The following is a 22,280-nucleotide window of genomic DNA, read 5'->3' on the forward strand; positions in this document are numbered from 1 at the left end:
GAACAACTATACTATATTATTTAGGAATAAATGCTATTCACATCTAAATATAACTATGAACTGTCCCATATTTATGCATATTAGGCTAATTGTATGGGGGGATTGTTTTTGTAGTTTGGTTCTTTTAGTTGATACTATTTTTAACTGCCTAAAATTTGTCTTTTTTAATGAATTGTACTCTCTCCTTCCACATCGTGTCTTACCTCTTTCCGGATGGATTTCTCATAATTCAATGAACATGCATATTCAAAAGGAAATGTGTGCTTCCATCCTGAAACAATTGAAACACCATGGAATGAAATCAAATAATACCTAGGTATTGTAGCCAAACATGTGGCAACCACCTGAAAAAAAAAAAGGTCAAAAAATAATCAAAAGTTTCACTACTACAAGAACTTTAAAACTATTACTGTTACCTTCTGGCCTATAAAAATAATAAAAGTTGAGAAAACGGTACAGTAAATATTTTTGATGGCTTCTCATACATCTTTATAACTTTCCTCTGTTCATAACATCAAAGAAATGGGGATTTGGACTTGTGCTGTTTATAAAATTTTATCAGTTGCAAATGAAATTCGGCTCTTCTATAGAAAGCCCTAAGAAGCTGAAATGGAGATTAGTACGTGGGGCGTATTGATTGAATTGAAGTCAGGCAATGCAAAGTTTGGAGTTGAATGAATACAGAGGAGAAAAGATTGGGAGCTAACAGATGTGCTCATTGTGGGCCACAATGGAATTATTAAACTACTATGGAAAATGTTCTGAAAGGTCAAAACATTAAATGCGTATCTGAAATAATTGCCCTTTCGTCTATTAAACATATTCCGTAGGACGTGGTTTAATATTTATTTGACAAAAGATTAGCGACAGTATCTGAAAAGCCATAATCTACCTGCCGATTTTCGCAGGTTCTCACAATTCTACTTTCAGGCAGTTCTTGGCAAAAGGCGTCCAGTTAAACAAGGAACGAGGGCTCTATGAGGCTCAGACTGGAGACCATGCGCCCTGGCCACTGTTTGCCGTTCCAAGTAGTTCATCCTGCATGAAGACAGTCTCGTACCCTGCTCCCTGGGACAAAACAGATGCTGTATTCTTTAAAGGTATCCACATTTTACAGGATTCAGAAATTTCTATCATAAAATTCAGAAATTTAAAGAAACCAGACAAACCAGAATACACCTACATCGTAGGCTTCTTCTCCTCTATGAAACACTAAGAGTGAGGATATAAAACCATTTTTCTATCAAATTTATCATGTAATTTTGCAACATTTCAGGTTTGGTAAAAATATAGCACAGTCCACAGTGGACTTCCTGTTCTTAATTTAAAAACCCAGATATTTTGTTCAAGGAAATTCAATCCGTATGCTTCCCGTTCCTCTCTACAACTCAACAGAAAGTGGTTCATCCTTAGATATTTGACATTCAGCATGAATCTTCTTTCGTTTTTTATTAAAGACAGGAAGCTGTTCTTGCCAATAGTAAACAAATCAAAATACTCTATTTCAGGTCTGGAAATGTAACACACAGCATACATAAGGCGCTGGAGTTGCATTCCCGCCATCCCTTTCCACTAATTCATGTCATGCCAAATTCGTCAAGTAATTTATGTTTATGTATCTATATGCAGATGTTACTTTAACAAAACATGGTTTCTCTCTATTCTGAAATCCGTTGATGTGATAAGTCGAATGAAGTATGAAGGAGCATGCACACATTAACATGAACAAAAATAAATACGCATTAAAGAAGTCAAGAGAAGTGTGTTGGCAACACAGGCACAACTGTTTCCGTTTCACTCATTAGCATTTTAAAAATTAGACGGGCTGCTCAAAGAGAGGTTCCCGGGTTCTCACTCGCTGCATGGGACCATCGGTGCGCCCGACTGCATCAGAAGCTGCAGTGGACGCCTGCTCCGAGATCACCACCAAGGATTTGGAGGAGAGGAGGGAAGTTGTGGAGGAGGCAGAGAACGATGGAGATGCACCTGCAAACAGGAATGCTAATGAGGAAAATTAGGAGCAGGAGGCTGAAAATAAGGTAGAGGAAAAAGAGGAGGAAGAGGAGAAGGAGGAAGAAGGTGATAGTGAAGAAAAGGGTGGAGATGAAAGTGAGGAAACAGGCTCCTACAGGCAAATGGGTAGCTGAAGATGATGAGGATGACGATGTTGACACCAAGAAGTAGAAGACTGAGGATTATTAGATAGCAAAAAGGAAAAGCTGAACTTTAGGCCACCTTGACGTACTCACCCTCCACGTCTCAACTCAGGATTTAAACGTGGTCACCATTTAATAGAGAAGCAGCCCCGCCCCCTGTCGCACATCAGACAGAGCGACCCACAGTTGACATACGCCATCTACCACCCCACTAAAGCCACAATGTGAATTTGTAACAGGAGAGGAAAAAGGAACAAAAACGTCCCAGGCCCTCCACTTTTTCTTAAAAAAATACTTTAAAAATATTTTTATTTACATTTTTATATTCTTGAACATATTAGGGGTCAGCAAGTTTTAATGATAACGGGGTGACCAAACCTGGCTTCAGAGCATTCTCTGTCCTACTTCTGACTTTACTTGCGGTGTGACCATGTCCATTATAATCTCAAAGGAGAGAGAAAAAACCTGTGGTGGCATTAAGAGGCAAGAGAAGCAGGCTAAGCAGATGAGACCTGATTGGTGTGATCATATGGTGGGGGAGGGGTCCCCTTCTGTCAGGGGCCTAGGGGAGGGGAATAAGGTGAAAGAGGGAGGGAGGGGAAATAGGAAGATACAAGTGAGGGGATAGCAATAGAGATGTAATATGAATAAATTATTTAAATAAATAAATAAAAAGGAACTATTAAAATAAGCATAATTTTCATGAAAAACAACAGCAACAACAACAACAAAACAATCTTAACTTGAGCATCCAAGTATGTTTTTGTGTATGTCCCTAGCTGTACTGTAAGTAGTGGTTTACCTGAGATGGTTAAAAAGGCCCAAAATGAAAAAATTTCTTTTTCCCTCTTTTTCCTTATCTATGAAGCTGCTGTTTATTATTATTTTTACCTGTTTAATGTATGTGTGAAACAATGTCCAACAATAAACCAGAACTTTATTTTGCTGAGTTGTTCAATAAAAGAATATTTTAAGTTATTTTTAAATTGTTATTGTGTGCGAAGTGTGTGTGTGGGTGAGTGTGTGTGTGTGTGTTGTGCTGTACGTGCACAAATTAGTAGAAAACTTGATAGAATTTTTTTTCTTTCTTTCCATTTCACATGTGTACTAGAAAAGAAACACAGGTCACCAGACTTCAGACAACTAACATCGTTACCTACCGAGTTTGTCATCACACAAAATATATTTTATAAACTATTATTTTCTAGAAAACTGACATTGTAAATATATTATTTTTATACATATTACCTGTTTTAAAATGTTTCTACTGTATTGGTATTTAAGAAGCATTTACTTTATAAGAATGAGATATTTAAGTCAGTATAAAATAATGCTTGTTATTTGCAGGCATGTGATTAAATGAAAGAAGGATTGATACTCAAATTTCCAAAATGCAAGCAAATACATTTGTAATTTGTTCTTTTACTTTAAGTATGGATTTCCATTCTAGTCTACTTCAAAAAGGAATGGATAGGTTTGATCATCAATGGGTCAATATGATTTAAATTTAATTAATGTGACTCCCCCCTTGGTAAATCTGTGTTTTCTTCCAGTACAAATAGTCTCTGTGTTAAGAACCTTGGTTCAGTCTTGGCGTTATTATTTCAGCATTACTCTTTGCTAACAGAGCAACATTTTGACTTTCTAGATGCCTATTATTACACTTATAAACAATGTGCTCAGGAAAATAAATCTGACACAGGTATTACTGATAAAGAGTTGATGGAAACTGGCCCAAACAATACACTTGATCTAGAAGTTTCCAAAAGTATGAAATCAAAGGCATCATCTATGAAATTCTAATTGAAACGTGGCCCTACAACTAGCAATACGAGCTGCTCCACTACTAAAATGCTAGACCTAAAAGTTTTTTCTGATTATTGTTATGTCTTAGTCCCTGTTCTACTTCTGTGAAGAGACACCACAGCCAAGGCAACTCTGCTAAACGAAAGCATTTACTTGGAGCCTTGCTTACAGATTCAGAGGTTAGTTCATTGTTACCATGGTAGGGGTCATGGCCCCAGGAAGGATGGTTTCTGACATATGTGTTGCTTAAGAAGTAGCCTAGTAATTCAACCTGAACTTTGGTCTAAGAGAGAGACTCTGGGCTTTGTATAAGCCTTTAAAGTCTTAACCTCCCTCACCCCCCCCCCCCGTGACATACTCCTTTCTATAAAGTCACAACTCTGACCCATCTAATCCTTTCAAACACGTCCACTCTCTAGTAACTAAGCATTACATGAGCTGATGGGGGGACATCCTCATTCAAACATTCAAACTACCACTACCTTTGCAGAAACATACAGTGTGTAAATATATATGAATATAAATGCATTGATCGTGAGAGTGAAGGCAGAATATTTCACATGGAGTAGTAATTCTGAATTTAGTAATTTTGTGGATGGGTTGCTTGTTATGAGTTTGTCTTTTTCCCCAAATGAAACATCATCCCTATTATTATTTTGGAAAGTATGATAGTAACTTTAAAGCTCAAACTGATCAGATAATTTATCAGTGGGAACAGTGTCATTAATGTGTCTGAATATTTTTCACACATGTGCCAAAATTTGCAACTCAAAACTAAGTAGGCTTAAACAACTAATCAGAAGATAAACTGATATATGTGAATAAATCAGTGATGGAACATATGTAGTATTCACTTTGGTCCAAATACTGGCATCAAAGGCCAGAATTGAAATTCTATCCTTAGTAAAAGAATAATGTACCTGAAAAAATTTGCTTCAGGGTAGCTTCCACTTCATGTTTGTGTGAAAATGGCTTAAATAAACAGAGCTACATTCAAGCAGGAAATGGAACACTGAGGAACATCTGCCACACCTCCAGAAGACCTTGGTGTTTTCGTTCATTGACCTGTGTCCTATTATACCAATTGCAAAGTATATCAAAATCTCTTGCTGGTGGGAATACAAACTTGTACAGCCATGTTGGAAACCAATCTATCACTTTTTCAGAAAATTGAGAATAGTGCTATCTCAAGACCCAGCTATCCACTCCTGGGCATATATCCCAAGATGCTCCAACATACAACAAGGACATTTGCTCATCTATGTTCATAGCAACCTTGTTCATAATAACCAGAATCTGGAAACAATATAGATGTTCTTCAACCAAAGAATGGATAAAGAAAATATGGTATATTTACACAATGGAATACTATTCAGCTATTAAAAACAAAGAAATCTTGAAATTTGAAGGCAAATGGAGGGAACTAGAAATGATCATCTTGAGTGAGATAACCCCGACCCAGAAAGACACACATGGTATATATTCACTTAGTGGATATTTTCCCAACAGACTCCACCCAGTGGGGGAATATAGATCGATGCTGGGACTTGCTGCTGGACTCGTGGAGCACTGAGAGTGGTGTGGAGGGACCCAGAGGATCAGTAGTCCCTCAAAAAGACTATCAATTTCGGTGGATCTGGACACAAGGTGGCTTGAACAAACATTTGCACCAACCAAGGACAGTGCAAGCAGTAAATCTAGAGTCCCTGTTCAGATCTAGCCAAAGAACATCTCATTCTCCATGGTTGTGATGAGAGTGGAGCCTATCTCTTACATGAACTCCTGTGGCCCAGATTTGATTACTTACTCTTGGTGGGGAGGCCTGGTCACACAGAGAAAAGGGAAGCAGGTTATCTGTGTGAGATATAGTAGGCTTTGGTCCTATGGTGGGGGAGGAGGTTCCCTTCTGTCAGAGATCTAGGGGAGGAAATATGGCAGAAGGAGGAGGGAGAGAGGGTGAGAATGGGAAGATAAAAGGGAAAGGATAACATTTGGGATATAATCTGAGTAAATTATAATAAATTTTAAAAATAATTCTTATAACAACTTAAAAAGTAAATAAAATCTCTTTAAGAATACTCTGAAGTCCCTTTTCCTTTTGGAGGTATTCGGCTGCAAGATGGAGGTACAGATTTCCAAGAAGAGGAAGTTTTGGCTGATGGTATCTTGAAATGAGTATCTTGAATGAGTTCCTCATCCAGGAGCTGGCTGGAGATGCCTACTCTGGATTTGAAGTCTGAGTTACACCAACCAGAACAGAAATCATTATTTTAGCCAGCAGAACACAGAATATTCTTGAGGAAAAGGGTCATTGGACTAGAGAGTTGACTACAATGGTCCAAAAAAGGTTCATCTTCTCTGAGGGCAGCATATAACGTTATGCAGAGAAGATGGCCACAAGAAGTTTGTGTCTCTACATTATAAACTCCTTGGAGGGCTTGCTATTGGAAGGACCGTTACAGAGTACGTCAGTTCATTATGGAGAATGGGGCCAAAGGCTGTGACGTTGTGATATTTGGGGAGCTCCAAGGACAGAGAGCCAAGTTTATGAAGTTTGTAGGTGGCATGATGATTCACAGTGGAGACCCTCTCAGCTACTATGTTGACACTGCCATGTGCCATGTGCTCCTAAGACAGGGTGTGCTGGGCATCAAAGTGGAGATCATGCTGCCCTCAGACCCAAGTGGTAAGATCGGTCCCAAGAAGCCTATGCCCAATCATGTGTTCAATGTGGTACCTAAGGATGACCTATCACCTTATCTCAGAACAGAAGGGTGGGAAGTGATATTGTGTAAACCTTGCTACTCAATTTAAAGTTGGTTGGTTAATAAAGTTATTGACAGTGTATAGCTGGGTAAAAGAGAAGTGAGCAGAGCTTAGGCTGTTAGGAATTCTCTTCTCTATCTTCCTCTCCGGCCATGCCCCAGCCAGTGCCGAAAGCATAACAGGGTCTTGAGAGCTGGGTCTAGAGGGAGGATGTTGTCCTGTAAAGATGTTTAATACTATCTTGCAGAAGGAAAGAAAGAAAGAAAGAAAGAAAGAAAGAAAGAAAGAAAGAAAGGGAGAGAAAGAGAGAAAGAAAAAGAAAGAGGGAAAAATGAATGAAAGAAAGAAAGATAAGAAAACTGTGACATTTCAAATGAATGAACCAGTTTTCTTCATCAATGTCTTAGTGTAATCCAAAGTTCACATGTCACAGCTAGATGAAAAGTATATTTAATGACATAATTACAAAATTATAACATCTTGAAAATTAATAATCATTTCTTGCTTCTACTCTTCACATATCTCAGCTCAGTTCAGTAGAATATACATGGGAGGAAGCAGGGAATCTTACTCTGAGTCAGAAGTACTTTTGGGTATCTATTGTGAATAATACAGTGAAGAATACATTTGAGCAGGTGTCTGTTATAGGGTACCCATTGAATATATGCCCAAGTGTGGTATAGCTGCATCTTAAAGTATATAGTAATTTATTTTGCTGAGAATTTAATACATATTTATATTGGTATTTTGGTCAAATCCATTTCCCACAATCCCTCCATGCCTCTTTTCTTCCCAATTCTGTGTGCTCTATTTTTTAAAGCCACTTGTTGTGGAACTGATATTGGACTCTTGAGGGCTTTTCTACCCCAGCTAGTTCACAAATAATCAACACAGATACTTTTTAGAACTGTAAAAGCTTTAAGGAACAGTAACTGGACAGATATCAACCCACTAAGATACTTTCCTATGTCCCAGCTACATACCTTAAGTTATTTTCCATAATTATTCTTGCCTGGGCTGCTTCTGTTCCATCAGGCCGGCCCTCACGGCCATGTGCTCATGGTCCATACTGATCTATAGTGACTTCCTTCTCTCCAGCTTCCTCTCCTGCTACCTCTCTCCTCTCCTGATCCTCATCTAACCCCATCCCTGCAGCCTAAGCTCTGCTCACTTCCCTTTTGCCCAGCTATAGGCTGTCAATAACTTTATTAACCAACCAACTTTAAATTGGGTAGCAAGGTTTACACAATATCACTTGGTGTATGTGAGAATGTGCTGATATCCGCTGCAATTAGATCTTGGGTACCAGTAGTTTAGCATTTGAATGCATAGCTCCAGACCAACCTCAATAGCCACTGATTTCATTTAGTATGTTCATGAGTGTGGAATTTACTGCATGCAACACCTGAAAAAAAAACCTCATCATCCTTCCCACAAAAGCCATCAGTTGCCCAAAGCAGCTCTTTAGCATGGGACATCATGATCCCTGCCATAGGCCATGCTGCGTGGGACCTTGGCTTGCTTGAGCTGTTGTGCATACAGCCACAGCAGCTCTGAGTTTGCATTGCAATCACCACCAGCTCTGTCATGTATAGGAGATGGTGTTCTACTACAGATGTGAAACAAAAAACAAAACAATAAAAAAAAAAAAAGCAAAAAACTGGCTCTTGCAATCTTTCCACTTTTTCTTCCCTGATGATTCCAGAGTCATTGGGAAAAGCGATGTTCTATAGACATCCCAGTTAAAGCAAAACATGAAAGTCCCGTTTGTTTATTTGTTTGTGCATTGTCCATGTGTGTGTTTGTGGGTTTATCACCATCTACTGAAAAAAGAAACTTCACTAATAAGACATGAAAAATGTACTAACCTCTAAGTATAGAGGTAGGCATTTAGGAGGCAGTTTTATATTATGTTCACTTAGCCAAATAATACTATTAGGTTTTCCCTTAGGATGTATGGCCAGCCAATCATTGCTCTTTGTCCTATTTACCAATCATAAGTGTAAGTTACTTTACAAGGACTGCCTGGACCATCCATGAAGTCTCCATTCTCATGACATGGTCATCTGCTACAGCCTTTGCATCCAGACACCGTAACACCAGGGATCAGATTTTAGCACGCATGTCTTGGAGGAAAGCACAAAATTTAGTCTCTATATCTCGTATTATATCAGGAAATGGATCAGATCTGAAAAACGTGCATCACTAACCAGGAAGGCAGACACAATTCAGTTCGCATAATCAGAGAAATTTCACACATGGCTCATGATAATGTTTTTAATTTTAATTTTTTATAATGTACTTATATTATATCCCCATTGTAACCCCTTCTCGTCTCCTCCTATTCCCACTCTCCCTCCCTCTTTCCCCCATCTACTTCCCCTAGTTTTTTAAAAGAGAAAGCCCTCCTCTCCTACTATCTGACTGCTCACTAAGACTACCTGCATCTTCTTCTATGGCTCTGCAAGGCCACATGCCCAAGAGGAAGCTATCAAATAGCAGGTACCAGAGTCCATGTTAGAGATAGCCCCTGCTCCCCTTACTTCGGAGACTCATATGGAACCTAAGCTGCCCATAGGCTATATCTTAACCTGGTGTCTTGGTTATCTCTATGCACTGTCCTTAGTTGGTGCATCAGTTTTTGCAGGCCCCCTGTTTCCAGATTTGATGGCTTTCTTGGTCTCCTTATGCAGCTCCTGTCCCCTTCTGTTTCTTTTATCCCCCCCCCCCACTCTTCCATGAATCATCATTGTTCCCTGTCCAAAGTTTGGCTGCCTTAGCATCTGCTTTGATCCCCTGTAGGGTAGAGTCTTTCAGAGGACATCTCTGGTAGGTTCCTATCCTGTTCTCTCTTCAACCAATTCCAGTGTTTATTCTATTTGACCTTCTGAATGCCAACCAAGCATCCCCTTAGGGTCCTCCTTGTTATTTAGCTTCTTTATGTTTGTGTTCTGTAATGTGGTTATCCTGTATCACATTGGTAATATGAGCGTATAAGTGAGTATATATCATGAGTTATTTCTGCATCTTGGGTATGTTATTCAGGCCAAACTTTTCTAATTCCCTCCATTGGTCTGCAAATTTCAAGATTTCCTTGTTTTTGATAGCTGAGTAGTATTCCATTGTGTAGATGTACCACATATTCTTTATCCATTGTTCAGTTGAGGGACATCTAGGTTGTTTCCAGGTTCTGGCTATTATAAATAAAACTGCTATGAACATAGTTGTGTGATGGAATATTTTTTGGGTACATACTCAAGAGTGGTATAGATAGGTCTTGAGATAAAGCTATTACCAGTTTTCTGAGAAAGTCACCACATGATTTCCAAAATGGTCATATACATATGCACTCCCAGCAACAGTGGAGAAGTGTTCCCCTTTCTCCACAGCCTCACTATCATGTCACTTGTGTTTTTTATCTTAACCATTCTGATGGATATAAGATGGAATCTCAGGGTTGTTTGGATTTGCACATCCCTGATGACTAAGGACATTGAGTTCTTCTTAGTCATTGGGTATTCCTCTGTTGAGAATTCTGTTTAGCTCTGTACACTTTTTAAAATATTGGATTACTTGAGTTGTTAGTGTTTAGTTTCTTGAGTTCTTTATATGTTTTGGATATTAGCACTTTTCTCAGTCTGTAGGCTGTGATTTTGTTTTGTTGACAGTGTCCTTTGCTTTATATAAGCTTTCAGTTTCATGAGGTCCTATATATTAATTGTTGCTCTTAAAGCCTGGGCTGTTGGTGTTCTGTTCAGGAAGTTGTCTCCTGTGCCAATGAGTTCAAGGTTCTTCACCACTTTTTCTTTTCAAAGACTTGATGTGTTTGGTTTTCTGTTGGAGTCTTGAATCCACTTGTGCTTTAGTTTTGTGAGGTGTGGTAAATATAAATCTATTTGCATTTTTCTACATGTAGAATTTCAGTTAGACAAGCACCATTTGTTGAAGATGCTATCTTTCATCCATTGTATGGTTTTGACTTATTGGTTGAAACTCAGGTGTCCATAGGTTTGTAGGTTTTATTTCTGGGTCTTCAGCTCGATTCCACTGATGCACCAGTCTGTTTCTATGCTAGTCTCATGTGGTTTTTATCATTGTTGCTCTCTAGTACCGCTTGAGATCAGGGATGGCGATTCCTCCAGATGTTTTATTGTATAGGATTGTTTTAGCTATTCTTGGTTTTATGAAGTTTAGAATTGATCTAGAAAGAATTGTGTAGGTATTTTGATCGTGATTGCATTGAAGCTGTGGACTGCTTTTAGCAAGATGGCTATTTTTACTTGTTGATCCTATCAATCCATGATCATGGGAGATCTGTCCATCCTCTGATATCTTCTTCAATTTCTTTCTTCAGTGACTGGAAGGTTGGGTTTTTTCCCATACAAGTCTTTCACTTGCTTGTTTAGAGTTACACCAAGATACTTTATGTTTTTGTGGCTATTGTGAAGACTGTTGTTTCCTTAATTTTTTCTCAACCCAGTTGACTTTTGTATACAGAAGGGTTACTGATTTTTTTCAGATGATTTTGTATCCAGCCAGTTTCCTGAAGGTGTTTCTTAGCTGAACGTGTTCTCTCACAGAATTTTTGGGGTCACACACACATATATGTGTGTATGTGTGTGTGTGTGTGTGTGTGTGTGTGTGTGTGTGTATGAATAGTGATACTTTGACTTCTTCCTTTCCAATTTGTATCCCCTAGGTCTCCTTTAGTTGTATTATTGCTCTGGCTAGGACTTCAAGTACTATATTGAGATACACGGAGGTTGGGCAACTTTGCCTTGTCCCTGAATTCAGTGGAATTGATTTAAGTGTCTCTTCATTTAGTTTGAGGTTGTTTATAGGCTTGCTGTATATTGCCTTTACTGTTTTTCGGTATGTATCTTGTATCCCTGATATCTCCAAGACTTTAAATATGAGCAGGCACTGAATTTTCTCAAATGCTTCTTCAGAATTTAATGAAATGATGATGTGGGTTTTTTCTTTTAGTTTGTTTATATGGTGGATTACATTGATGTTTTTCTGTACTTTGAGCCACAAAAATACCAAAGTACACTGTCAAATTACATACATCATAAAAACCAGTGACAATATATACTACTGTGTGTGTATGTGTGTGTGTGTGTGTGTGTGTGTGTGTGTGTGTGTGTATTGCAACTTGACACAAGTTATAGCTATGTGAAAGAAAGGTACCTCAACTGAGAAAATGCTCCCATAAAATCAGTCTATATGTCATTTTCTTAATTATGATTGATGTAAAAAGCACAGCCAATTGTGAGTGATGCCATCCTCCAGCTGGTGTTTCTGGGTTTTATAAAAAATCAGGCTGAGCAAACCATGATGAACATGCCTCAGCTTCCTGACCTGATTGAATTCTTGTCCTGGCTTTCTTCAATGATGGACAACAATGTGGAAGTGTAAGCTAAATAAGCCCTTTCATCATGGAATTTCATCTGAGTAATATAAACCCTAAGACACAACTCTCCATATCTGCACTAGACGGTAAAGTTTTGGTATATCTCACCCAAAATAGAACTTATAGTACTAACATTCAAAATAAAATACTGCATACATATGATGTATCTAATATTCTGGTTATCTTAGTTTTATCACAGTCTGAGCTTCAAGATCTAGCAGTTTCTGTCAGCATGAAAATTTTGCTTGTGCATGTCCCAATACCTATTTAAAAATTTTTATGACATTTTGTTTTTAGCATCTAAAAGATCTTTATATCACCTCAACATTGAAAGTGTATTTTTGCACATTTTACAAATATGTCTTATTGACATTTATTTCACTTGAGTTAAGTTTCACTATTTGTTGTCTATTTATCCCAGGGGCAATTTAACCATCACTCCTACTATCATTGTCTTATGATGTTTCTTTCTATTCCTAGTTTTCAGTGGTTTGATTATAATGTACCTTAGTGTGGTTTTCTTGTGCTTATTTTGATTGTGATAAAGTGAACTTCTTAGATCTCTAAGATTATAGTTGTTTTGGGTATTTATGAACCTATTTTTTCTTCATATAATTATTCTGGATGCCACACCTTTTATCTTATTTACAGTGGGACTTCTACGATATACTATGTATGTGAATTTACTTGATTTTTGAAAGACATTTCCATAAGTTGTTTGTCTTCTCTTCCTCTTTTTCTCCCCTTCTTTTACTCTGTCCTGTCTGTTTCTTCCTTAATTCTATTTTTTTTTTTTGGCCTACTTCTCCTCCATATTATTCATGCCCACTCCTCTCTCATTATCTTGGTCTCTAATTTCTAATTATTTGTACTATATACTATTATCTGTTTTATACCATTTTATTTTATTTTATGCTTGTTCTATGAAATTAGAAATACTTCAGATGTTTGTTTTTACCTTTAGAAATTATAATTGCTGATACTTTGTAGTTAAAATGTCTCTTCTTGTTATATATACTTTGTAGTGCTTTTTATTATATTTAAATGTATGTTGTGTTTATGCCATATAGTTATACATTTTACACAGTCTCCAGTTCCATTTTTATGACTGATTTTTCATCTTAATTTGGTTTAGTTCACACATTCCTGGTTCATATTTAGTATAACACTTGATCAAATTTTAGACACTATGCTTGTTTGTGTGCTATATTGTGTTTTGGAAATAGGCTAAGTCTTTTTATATTTAAAATTACTTGCAAATCAACATACTATGGGGGAAGTTTTATTAAGTGACTTTGCATATAGATTTTTATTGTTTACTATTTGACATTGTTGTATTTTAATTAAGCCAATGGTCATATGCATTAAGTATCTATTTATGTTAAGTTATTTTTAAGAAATCTAATTTGATTATGATAATTATTATAACAATAATAATAAGATTATAATATGCCCTGCTAAAAACATATGAGTTTTTAAAGTTGGCATTTGTTGTAAATTGTTATGGGAACTTTGCAGATTATGTTAATTTTCTTGATATTTTTATATTCATGTGTTCTATGACTATTTACAAAGTTCCTAGACTCTCAGACCTTTCAAAAATGTTCTTCTCCTTGGTCAAAATTATTTAGTGTAGTGAGCTTTTGAAGTCTTGAGTTAAGAAATGAGGAGAGAACAGGAGATTGCATTGTTAAATCACCTTAGTTTTTTAAAGGAATCTCAATAATTGTCATTTCTATGTTTCCCTTACCTCTGTAATTCTGGATGCATCAGAATGTGAGTATTCCAGTGAATTTACAGCTATTAAAATAATCTCTCTCCTTTTAATGCACATAAACTATGTTTGAGATGACTATTATATTTTTGAGCTTCACTGATTTTTTTCTGTGTTTCTAAACTCATGTGCCTAAACGTGTACTAATGTAAAGGAGATGTATGTGCTTTGACCTGAGTCCACTGCACCTTTATTTACAGGGAATTATTCATCATACATGTTTATTTTATTCAGTTTAAAAAGAAAGTCCTTATCCCATACTCAAAATTTTACATGTACCCCCATAGGAACTTCTACATATTTCTAGCAGTCCTCTACTTTTGACAAACCAGTGTAAAAAAAATGTAATCCCTTAAAGACAGAATTGGCTGAAGCAGTAGAACATACTTCTAACTTACCCCATGTACTTTGGTATTGGAGTTTGACGATGGGGTGACACCTGTGGTGGAAAAAGACTATGACAAACTGAAGGTGTATAGATTGCTAATAAGTGACCTCAATTTTGGTTCTTTCTTAAAATAATTTAGGGCCAGCACTCCAATTCCAAATAATTTCACACTGAAATTTTCCTTTTTCTGAATTTTTGTATGTGTGAGAGATATTCTCTGGTGTTCACAGCTTTTCAGAAATCCAAAGATGTTCATAATTGGTTCAATCAACATTGAAATTACTGTATGGAATTGTAGAGAGATTTTAACCAAGTATGATGGCTGCTCTGACAAGGGTTCACATCCAAAGACATAGGTCTGTCTGATCCAGCTGGAATACAGATACACTCTTAGTATACACCTTGAATCCCTCTGGCTGGAATTCATACCCATAATCCCTCTGGCTGGACTACAGACATGACACAAGTTTAATCTCTTTGGCTGGAATTTAGTACACTCTTTTAATCTCAAACAATGATATCTATTTGATGGATAGACAAAATGATGGATCAGAGGGATTTGACAGAATGAGTCAAAGGTAAGATACGGCCAACTCTCAAGAGAACAGACAGGAAAGAGAAGCTACTTAAGAACAATGTAGAGAGACAGAGCAGGGTAGTTCATGAAAACACTTCATTTACATTTGTGTCTCTTCTTTGGCAATACAACACTGTCTTGATTATTATAGTTTTAAAAATCTGTTTTACAGAATTACTACAGTAGTAACCAGTGTTGTTAGAATGGAGGAAGAGAGGGAGTGATGGAGGGAAAAGAGGAGTGAGAGAGAGAAAAAGAGAGAGAGAGAGAGAGTTTTTAAATCTATTAATTTTAATATATTTTATTAATTTATTCATATTACATCTCAATCATTATCCCATCCCTTGTCTCCTCCCATTCCTCCCTCCCTCCAATTTTCCCCTTACTCCCCTGCACTATGATTGTGACTGAGGGGGTCCTTCTCCCTCTGTATATGCTCATTTTTAAACCTTAAATTCTACTATTCTTTTATACTATCCCTGACCAAAACGTTATAGCAAAGTAAGGCTACTGTCTTGGCTTACAAACGCAAGACAGCCACTGCAAAACTTCTTGAGAAAGACTTATTATTTTAACTGTTCATGAAGAATATAAAGATATCTAATTTTTTGAGTCCAACTCCACACTTGGGGAATCTCGTGAATTTAATCATGTTCTTTAGAGAAGGAATGATTTAGAGGAAATGATAGGAGTCCTATGTTAATGAAGGGCAGGGTAAATGTGAACTGAATGCTCTGTAAAGGCTGTAATTTGCAGATGTAATTCAGAAAAGTTGTGACAGTAGGCCTATCATTGGAGAACTGAAATTTCCAGTGGTCCAAAATATGCAACTATCAGAGTACCACAAGTGTAGGAAAATGTCCTAGATTTTTGCACTTGTAAGGTTTAAGGTATTTAGTGAGGCTAAATGAATCTATATTAATGTTCTAAAACCCATGAAACTGTAACAGAGGAAAAGCCTCTAATCTCAATGGTGCAAGATAAATGATAGTCAAACTGTATTCAATTTACTCACCTTGAGGTAATATTAATAATTATTGCTACATATTAATCATTATCACAAGAACAAGGTATTTTCTTAGAGTTCTTATAGAATAGAAATCATATTTTTTTTTTTTTTTAGATTCTGATATGCCTGTGATGGAGTTCCAATAGGGCATTTATGATCTACACTATTCTAGATGGTAAAATTGCATCTCCCACTGTGCTTCCTCACTGATGATGGTGTCTTCTTTGAGCTGTTGCAAAAACAAATATGGATGAGTAACTACTGCACCCAATGCTCCATTCAATGATGACATGTTAAGCTCAGTGAGTGCTAACTACCAAATTGAATTGCATCAAGACTTGGAGCCCTTGAGATTTTATGCTAGTGTTTTTCACAGCCAGCTCTCTGTTTGCTATTTCTGTTGCCTAGTTTATTGATGCCTACTCAGTGTCCTTATTTCTATCTGTGAAGAAGTAAATGTGGAGTGATAGGAAAAAGAATAAACAACAATTTGCTTTGGCATGTTCGTGAACAGACTTTCATCTTCCATTTGCTTTCCAGTTACATGCCATTGTTTATTTGCATAAAGACCAAAATAAAAGCTACTAAGGGCTGTATGCCATGCAATCAGAGGAAGACTTGGCATGGCTTTGAAATTTCATGATCAAAGCACTGTGTACATGTGAGCAGTGCCCAAGAATCTGGTTTTGTAAGTAGCTAATGATGGGTTGATTATGATATTAAAGGGCTTTTATGTAAAGCCTTATTACAATGAAGGGTAAAGAAAAAACAGTCTCTGGTTTGAAGGTATCTTATCACTCTCATTAATTATCACTTGGGTTTATTAACATTACCAACTATCAAGTAAGAGCACCTTCGACTTTGCAGCAAAGTCTAGGCTATTTAGAATCATCACAATATAAGAAACTTTGTTCTGAAAGTGCAGATAATTGAATGTTTGCCTTCTACTTTCTCTTCCTGCTGTCTCTCTCACCACCACTGACAAACTTTAACTTCTATGAATACACAGTTCCTTGTCTGATTAATTGGTACAGTTATAGATCTAGGTAGTCTCCCAAAAACACTATGAATATTGAAAGCATATATATAGCATACAGTGGATATTTAATAACCATATGATTTGTTTTTCACATAGAAATGCATCCATAACTTTTACTGCATAAATACAGAAAATGTAGAAAACAGCTTTTGTTTACACTAAACTACATGTAAGCGTAATTTTCAAAAGAAAAATTTGAAAGGTGGCAGAGTGGGGAGTAAATTTGAGACAGAATTGATGGCAATATAGAAATGCAAGGCCTATAGATACCACTTTTCTAAATTTAAAATTTTGTCTCTAAAGCGTTTAGTATTAAAAATATAAAACAGAACATGACCTGTATACTGACTCAGTGTATCCATTACATGAAACAAATTAACTCATTGAGGAAGCTGAAATTATTTATTTTACTACCTAAGTTTCTACTGAAGGGGCCCTTAGGAAGATAGGGGGCAAAGGGAACAATCCTGAAATGGGGGCTTTTCAGCCTTCTCCTCTGCTCTTTCCAGCTTTCTATCATTTTGCCTGTTCTTTTTTGCCGACCTGTGGCCTGGGCCCTCTTTACTTTGGTTTTTTTAAGACATCACCACTGTATCTGCATTCGCGAGCTTGCACTGAGATCCAATGGTATAAAAGAATTCCTTGCATATTAATGGCTTATCACCATGGCTTGATTTCATTGACAAACCACGGGACTCTCAGGTGCTAGCTGAAACTACAATTATCCGTTAGCCCATCCAGAGTCTAAGCTGAAATGAGTGGTGTCAATTTTTGAGGGACAGAGGAAGATCAAGAGAACTGTGAGAAATATTTAGTAATCATAAAGCCACAAATTCTGATGTTACCTCTGTTCTCACTGCCTTACCTTCCACATTAATGAAATAGCAGTGTGTGTATGAGAATCTGCCTTTTCAGAAACTTGCTTAAATCTTTCTGTCAGAATGATTCAGCTGATCTCCTAGATCTTCTGACTTTGACCTTGTCTATAGCAAAGGAAAGTAGGAAGTTTGATTGTGTGGCAGTATTCAAAGAAAAGACTTAGGCATTAGAAAACAAAAAGATGTGTAAATAAGTTTTCATAAAAAAAAATGTTCAAACCATAATGATAAAATTTTAAAAATGTAAAAACAATATGTGTGCGCATCATGGCTGTGTATGTTGTCACATACATACCATATGGTAGTCAAACTATCATAACTTTAAAAGAGTTGTACAAGTACCTGGGTGCTGTACTCTCCATGGAAGAGGCAGCTTCCTAAGAATTTGTGTGCTCTGTGTAGTACCTAACTAGGCCTCCTTCCATAACAATTTTATGTGTTTATCTAAGTCTTGTTCTATAATTTTATAATTTTATTGTAACGTATTTTTCACACTTTCATTGATACTTGGGTTTTGTCCATATAGATTTTCAATATATGTAATTCTTTGCCGTGATTATATCTGTGCATGTTTGTGCATGTGTGTGCTCCATGGTGTATGCTTGGAGTTCTGCGGACAACTTTCAGAAGTCAGTTCCTTTCTTCCATGTGGATCAGGGGTTAAACTCAAGTGGCTGAGCCTGGTGACAGATGACTTTACCTGCCTATCCACGCAGCCAACACTTTGTTATAATTCTGTGGATTGTATATTGTGTAAATAGCATCACATAGTTTTAATACAGTAAAGGTCTTCTAAAAATAGATTATAACATAACATGAATTTGCTTTTAGAGTAACATAGCTGTTACATCCAAAAGGGGTCCTCAAAAAGGCAGTGCTGATGACAATGTTCTAACAGCAGGACTCTGACCTGATAAACAGAAAGATTGTTGCTGGATAAACAGAACCTAACCTCAGCACTCTACAGGAATCCTGTAAGACAGATTCTGTTTACTAGGAAAATCACTACCTTTGTTATCCCAAAAGTCAGCTACCTCTAGCAAGGGCATCTAGGTCTTGATTAATCCAGTGGCCTGCATCAGAACAGACTCCCGCCATGCGGAGTATATCTAATTGATTTCCTGCTGGATTGCAACTCTCTATTCCAGTGAAACTGTCTGGCAATTTGACTCCTCAATTAAAATTTTCTTTCTACCTGTGGACTGGTCCTGTTTGGTGGTTTTACTCCATCCTTGTTTAAGGTATGGAGCACAAAACCAGATTGGCCATATTTCATATATAATATACTGGATTGTTTCTATTTTTAGCACACATTCAATATTTATAACATAATTCATTTTTATCTTTAACATTCTCTTGAGTAACTCATGGGTCTAACAATTCATGCATCTACTGGTTATGAAATCATTTAAAAATTAAAGGTCTTTCTATTTTTTCCTGTTTTTCAACTTAGATATCCCTCTTATATCCTTCTTTTTGCTTCTCTTCTGAGCTGTTTCCCTTGTTTGCTTCCAAATTCACAAGTCTACATGAGTTTATAAAGTTTCTTATAAAACACAGAAAGAAAAAGAAAATTCAATTTCTGTCTTTAAAAAAGGGAGCATTTTATTGTATTCTCTTAAATCACTAGAACCTTCTCTCTTTGTGGCTCATGCTTATTCTGTCTTGTCTTGTAGTCTTTGCTCTACTTAAAACCTATTTGAAAGTTCAGCCCTTGCTTTTTATTCCAGTGTCTCTATCTCTGGCCTCTGCGGTTGTTTGTGTAGTCCTTCTCTTTTGCCAGGGAGAGAGGTTTCCTTCCCGTAAGGACTAGCTCCTTACACATTTCCCAAAGGACATTCTGCAGCTTCCTGTGTTTTATAGGCTCTTCTCTCAAGAAATGTAAGATGCCTTCCCTTGGGACAAGGTCAGAGAACAATAAAGCAACAGCTTACAATCAAAAGTGCAATTCTTTTCACAATTGTAAGTTGGTTTTACAGGAGCATTTTAGGCATTGAGATCTGCCATATGGAAGTGCCCTAATAATTTCTGTCATATTCATGATGTCCACTCTCTGCTGTAAATACTGGTGCCTTAATTTGGCTTGTGATTTTACATTTTCAGTGCTAGGTTTTAGGGCCATAGTGTTTATTCATTGCTTTTTACAGTCCTTCCAAAGTTTCATTCAAATAGAAATTGTATTATTCTCAAAGAATATCATAGATTTTCAAAAATAAACCTAAAAGTTAAGTTTTATCCTCTTTGCCAATATTTTAATTTTCTAAATTAAGCTAGCTGGAACAGTGAAGGTTAATAGGGATGGAACTCTGCCAGAGTCTGGCTTAATCTGATGATAACATGGCATCATTGCAGGAAAAATATTGAACTTAAAGAACACTTTCATAGACATGATCTCATTTGATCTTTATAACAGCCCAGCAAATTGTACTTTATTTTACAAGGGAAATTCTAAGTAAGGCTGAAAGAAACTGAATGGCAAGCTTAAGATTGACTATAAGCTAGTGTAACAACTTGGCCTCTTTGTATCTCATTGCTAAAATAACTCCCAAATGGGACTTGCAGGTACCAAGCACTGTCTTCATGGGTTCACGTGGTCTCTCTTTAAAGTAGAACACTTTATTTTTAAATCAACTTCCCTTTTTCCTCCTAGACTTATTTCTTTCTCTTACATTGTCACCATTAATCTTAAAAATCTGGAATCTTTCATCTGCCCTCTCACATGGACACATACACACTTGACAGGTCATAATGATTTTCCACTTCAGTGACCTTTGGATTTCTCTCCTTGTTCAATGTCCTGCCTCTCTTCACTCTAGAAACTACTCATAAAAGCCACAGCACTGTCTTCTTTGTTAGTTCATTCTCTCCAAAGATTCTCTGACCCCAACACATGATGTCCAATATTTCTTATACTTGAGCAAGATCCACCGTGAGCTGCCTCCTTTCTACCTAACCTATAACATCCCTGCTTAGTTGAGTCTCATACTTTAGAAATATAAACTGTTTTCCAAGTTCCCATCAGGTTATTTACCTCAGTCTCATCTCTAAAATCCCAATTTTTTGCTCTTTCCATGAGAGCTGATGTCATATTCCTTTTACACTTGTTTCTCTTTGTTTCCTATAGTGCCTCCAGCATCCAACCTTTACAGTTGCCACCAAACTCTGGCTGGTATTGTTGGGGTAACTACTAATGCAGTGAAACATCATGATGAAAGAGAAAGTTAGAGAGAAAAGGCTCTATTTTAAGTACACTTACACACTGTAGTCCATCACTGAAGAAATCCTGGACATAAACTCAAACAGGGCAAGAACCAGAGGGCAGGAGCTGATGCAGAGGGCATAGAGGGGTGCTGCTTACTGGCTTGCTTCACGTGACACTCTCAACCTATATTCTAATAGAAGCCAGCCCAAGGATGACTGCACAAAAAATGGGAAGAGCCCTGCCCCATTAATCACTAATTAAGAAAATGCCTTACAGGCTTGCCTACATCCCAACTTACAGAGGCATTTTGTTAATTGAGACTCCCTCATCTCTTATGGCTCTAGCTTGTGTCAAGTCGACATCAAAGTAAATAGGATACTGGGTAAAGAACAATTTCTTGTTTTTTCTGTGATGTTACCATGAAGACACATACACCTTTTGCTTGGTTTATGTTATTACTTTCTAAGATTGATATAAGCCCATTGATGAATATTATGAATTAATATTTCTAACATTTAACTACATATCCATGATAGATAATCTGCTTATTTGTTTTTATTGGGAATAACACCTTTTTCACAAAATGCATTCTTATTACAGTTTTCCTCCTTCAACTCCTTCTAGATCTTCCCCCATCTCCCCACATATCCAAATCTATAGCCTCTCTTTCTCTCTTTCATTAGAATTAAGAACATGCATCTAGTAGTAGTAGTGGTGGGGGTGGTGGTAATAGTAGCAGCAACAGCAGTAGTAGTAAAACAAACCAGAGTGGGACAGAACATACAGAATAAAAGAGCCAAACAAAAATCAGGTGATCTCAAGACATACTCACTTACATACACAGAAAGCCTAGAGAGACACAATGGGAAACCATAACATACAAGCAAAAGATTTGTAAGTTTAAAAAATTTGCTCAGACCCTTCTACAACTAATACATAGTTTTCAAAATTATTGTTTTTACCTATTCTTTATTTTTCAACAATGCTAAAAGTGACTACTTATATATACTGTAGGGAATATGTTTATTTACTATTTATTTGCTCATTATAGGGAACTGTGGTCATCTGTATACATACACACACCTAAATAAGTACACATACAAGTAGATGTATGAAAATGTATAAATGTACACACAAATTCATGTGTTATCATTCTATAAAACTATCCTCTGTTCAATTTTCATTTCTGAAATATTGTGGAAAAATTTACAAAGAAGTAAACATCTGACACTACAACCTAAGTCTTCATTAAGAAACACCATTGCACTGACC

The 22,280-nt window shown here is 36.8% G+C and overlaps 2 pseudogenes; both read left to right on the top strand.

Moving 5' to 3' along the window:
* Positions 1-1,862: 1,862 nt before the first annotated feature.
* On the top strand, positions 1,863-2,202 carry LOC127205737 (prothymosin alpha-like; annotated as a pseudogene).
* A 3,879-nt stretch (positions 2,203-6,081) lies between these two features.
* LOC127205738 (40S ribosomal protein S3-like) lies at positions 6,082-6,747 on the top strand (annotated as a pseudogene).
* Positions 6,748-22,280: the final 15,533 nt, after the last annotated feature.

This window comes from Acomys russatus, chromosome 22, assembly GCF_903995435.1.
Source record: "Acomys russatus chromosome 22, mAcoRus1.1, whole genome shotgun sequence".
Lineage (NCBI taxonomy): Eukaryota > Metazoa > Chordata > Mammalia > Rodentia > Muridae > Acomys > Acomys russatus.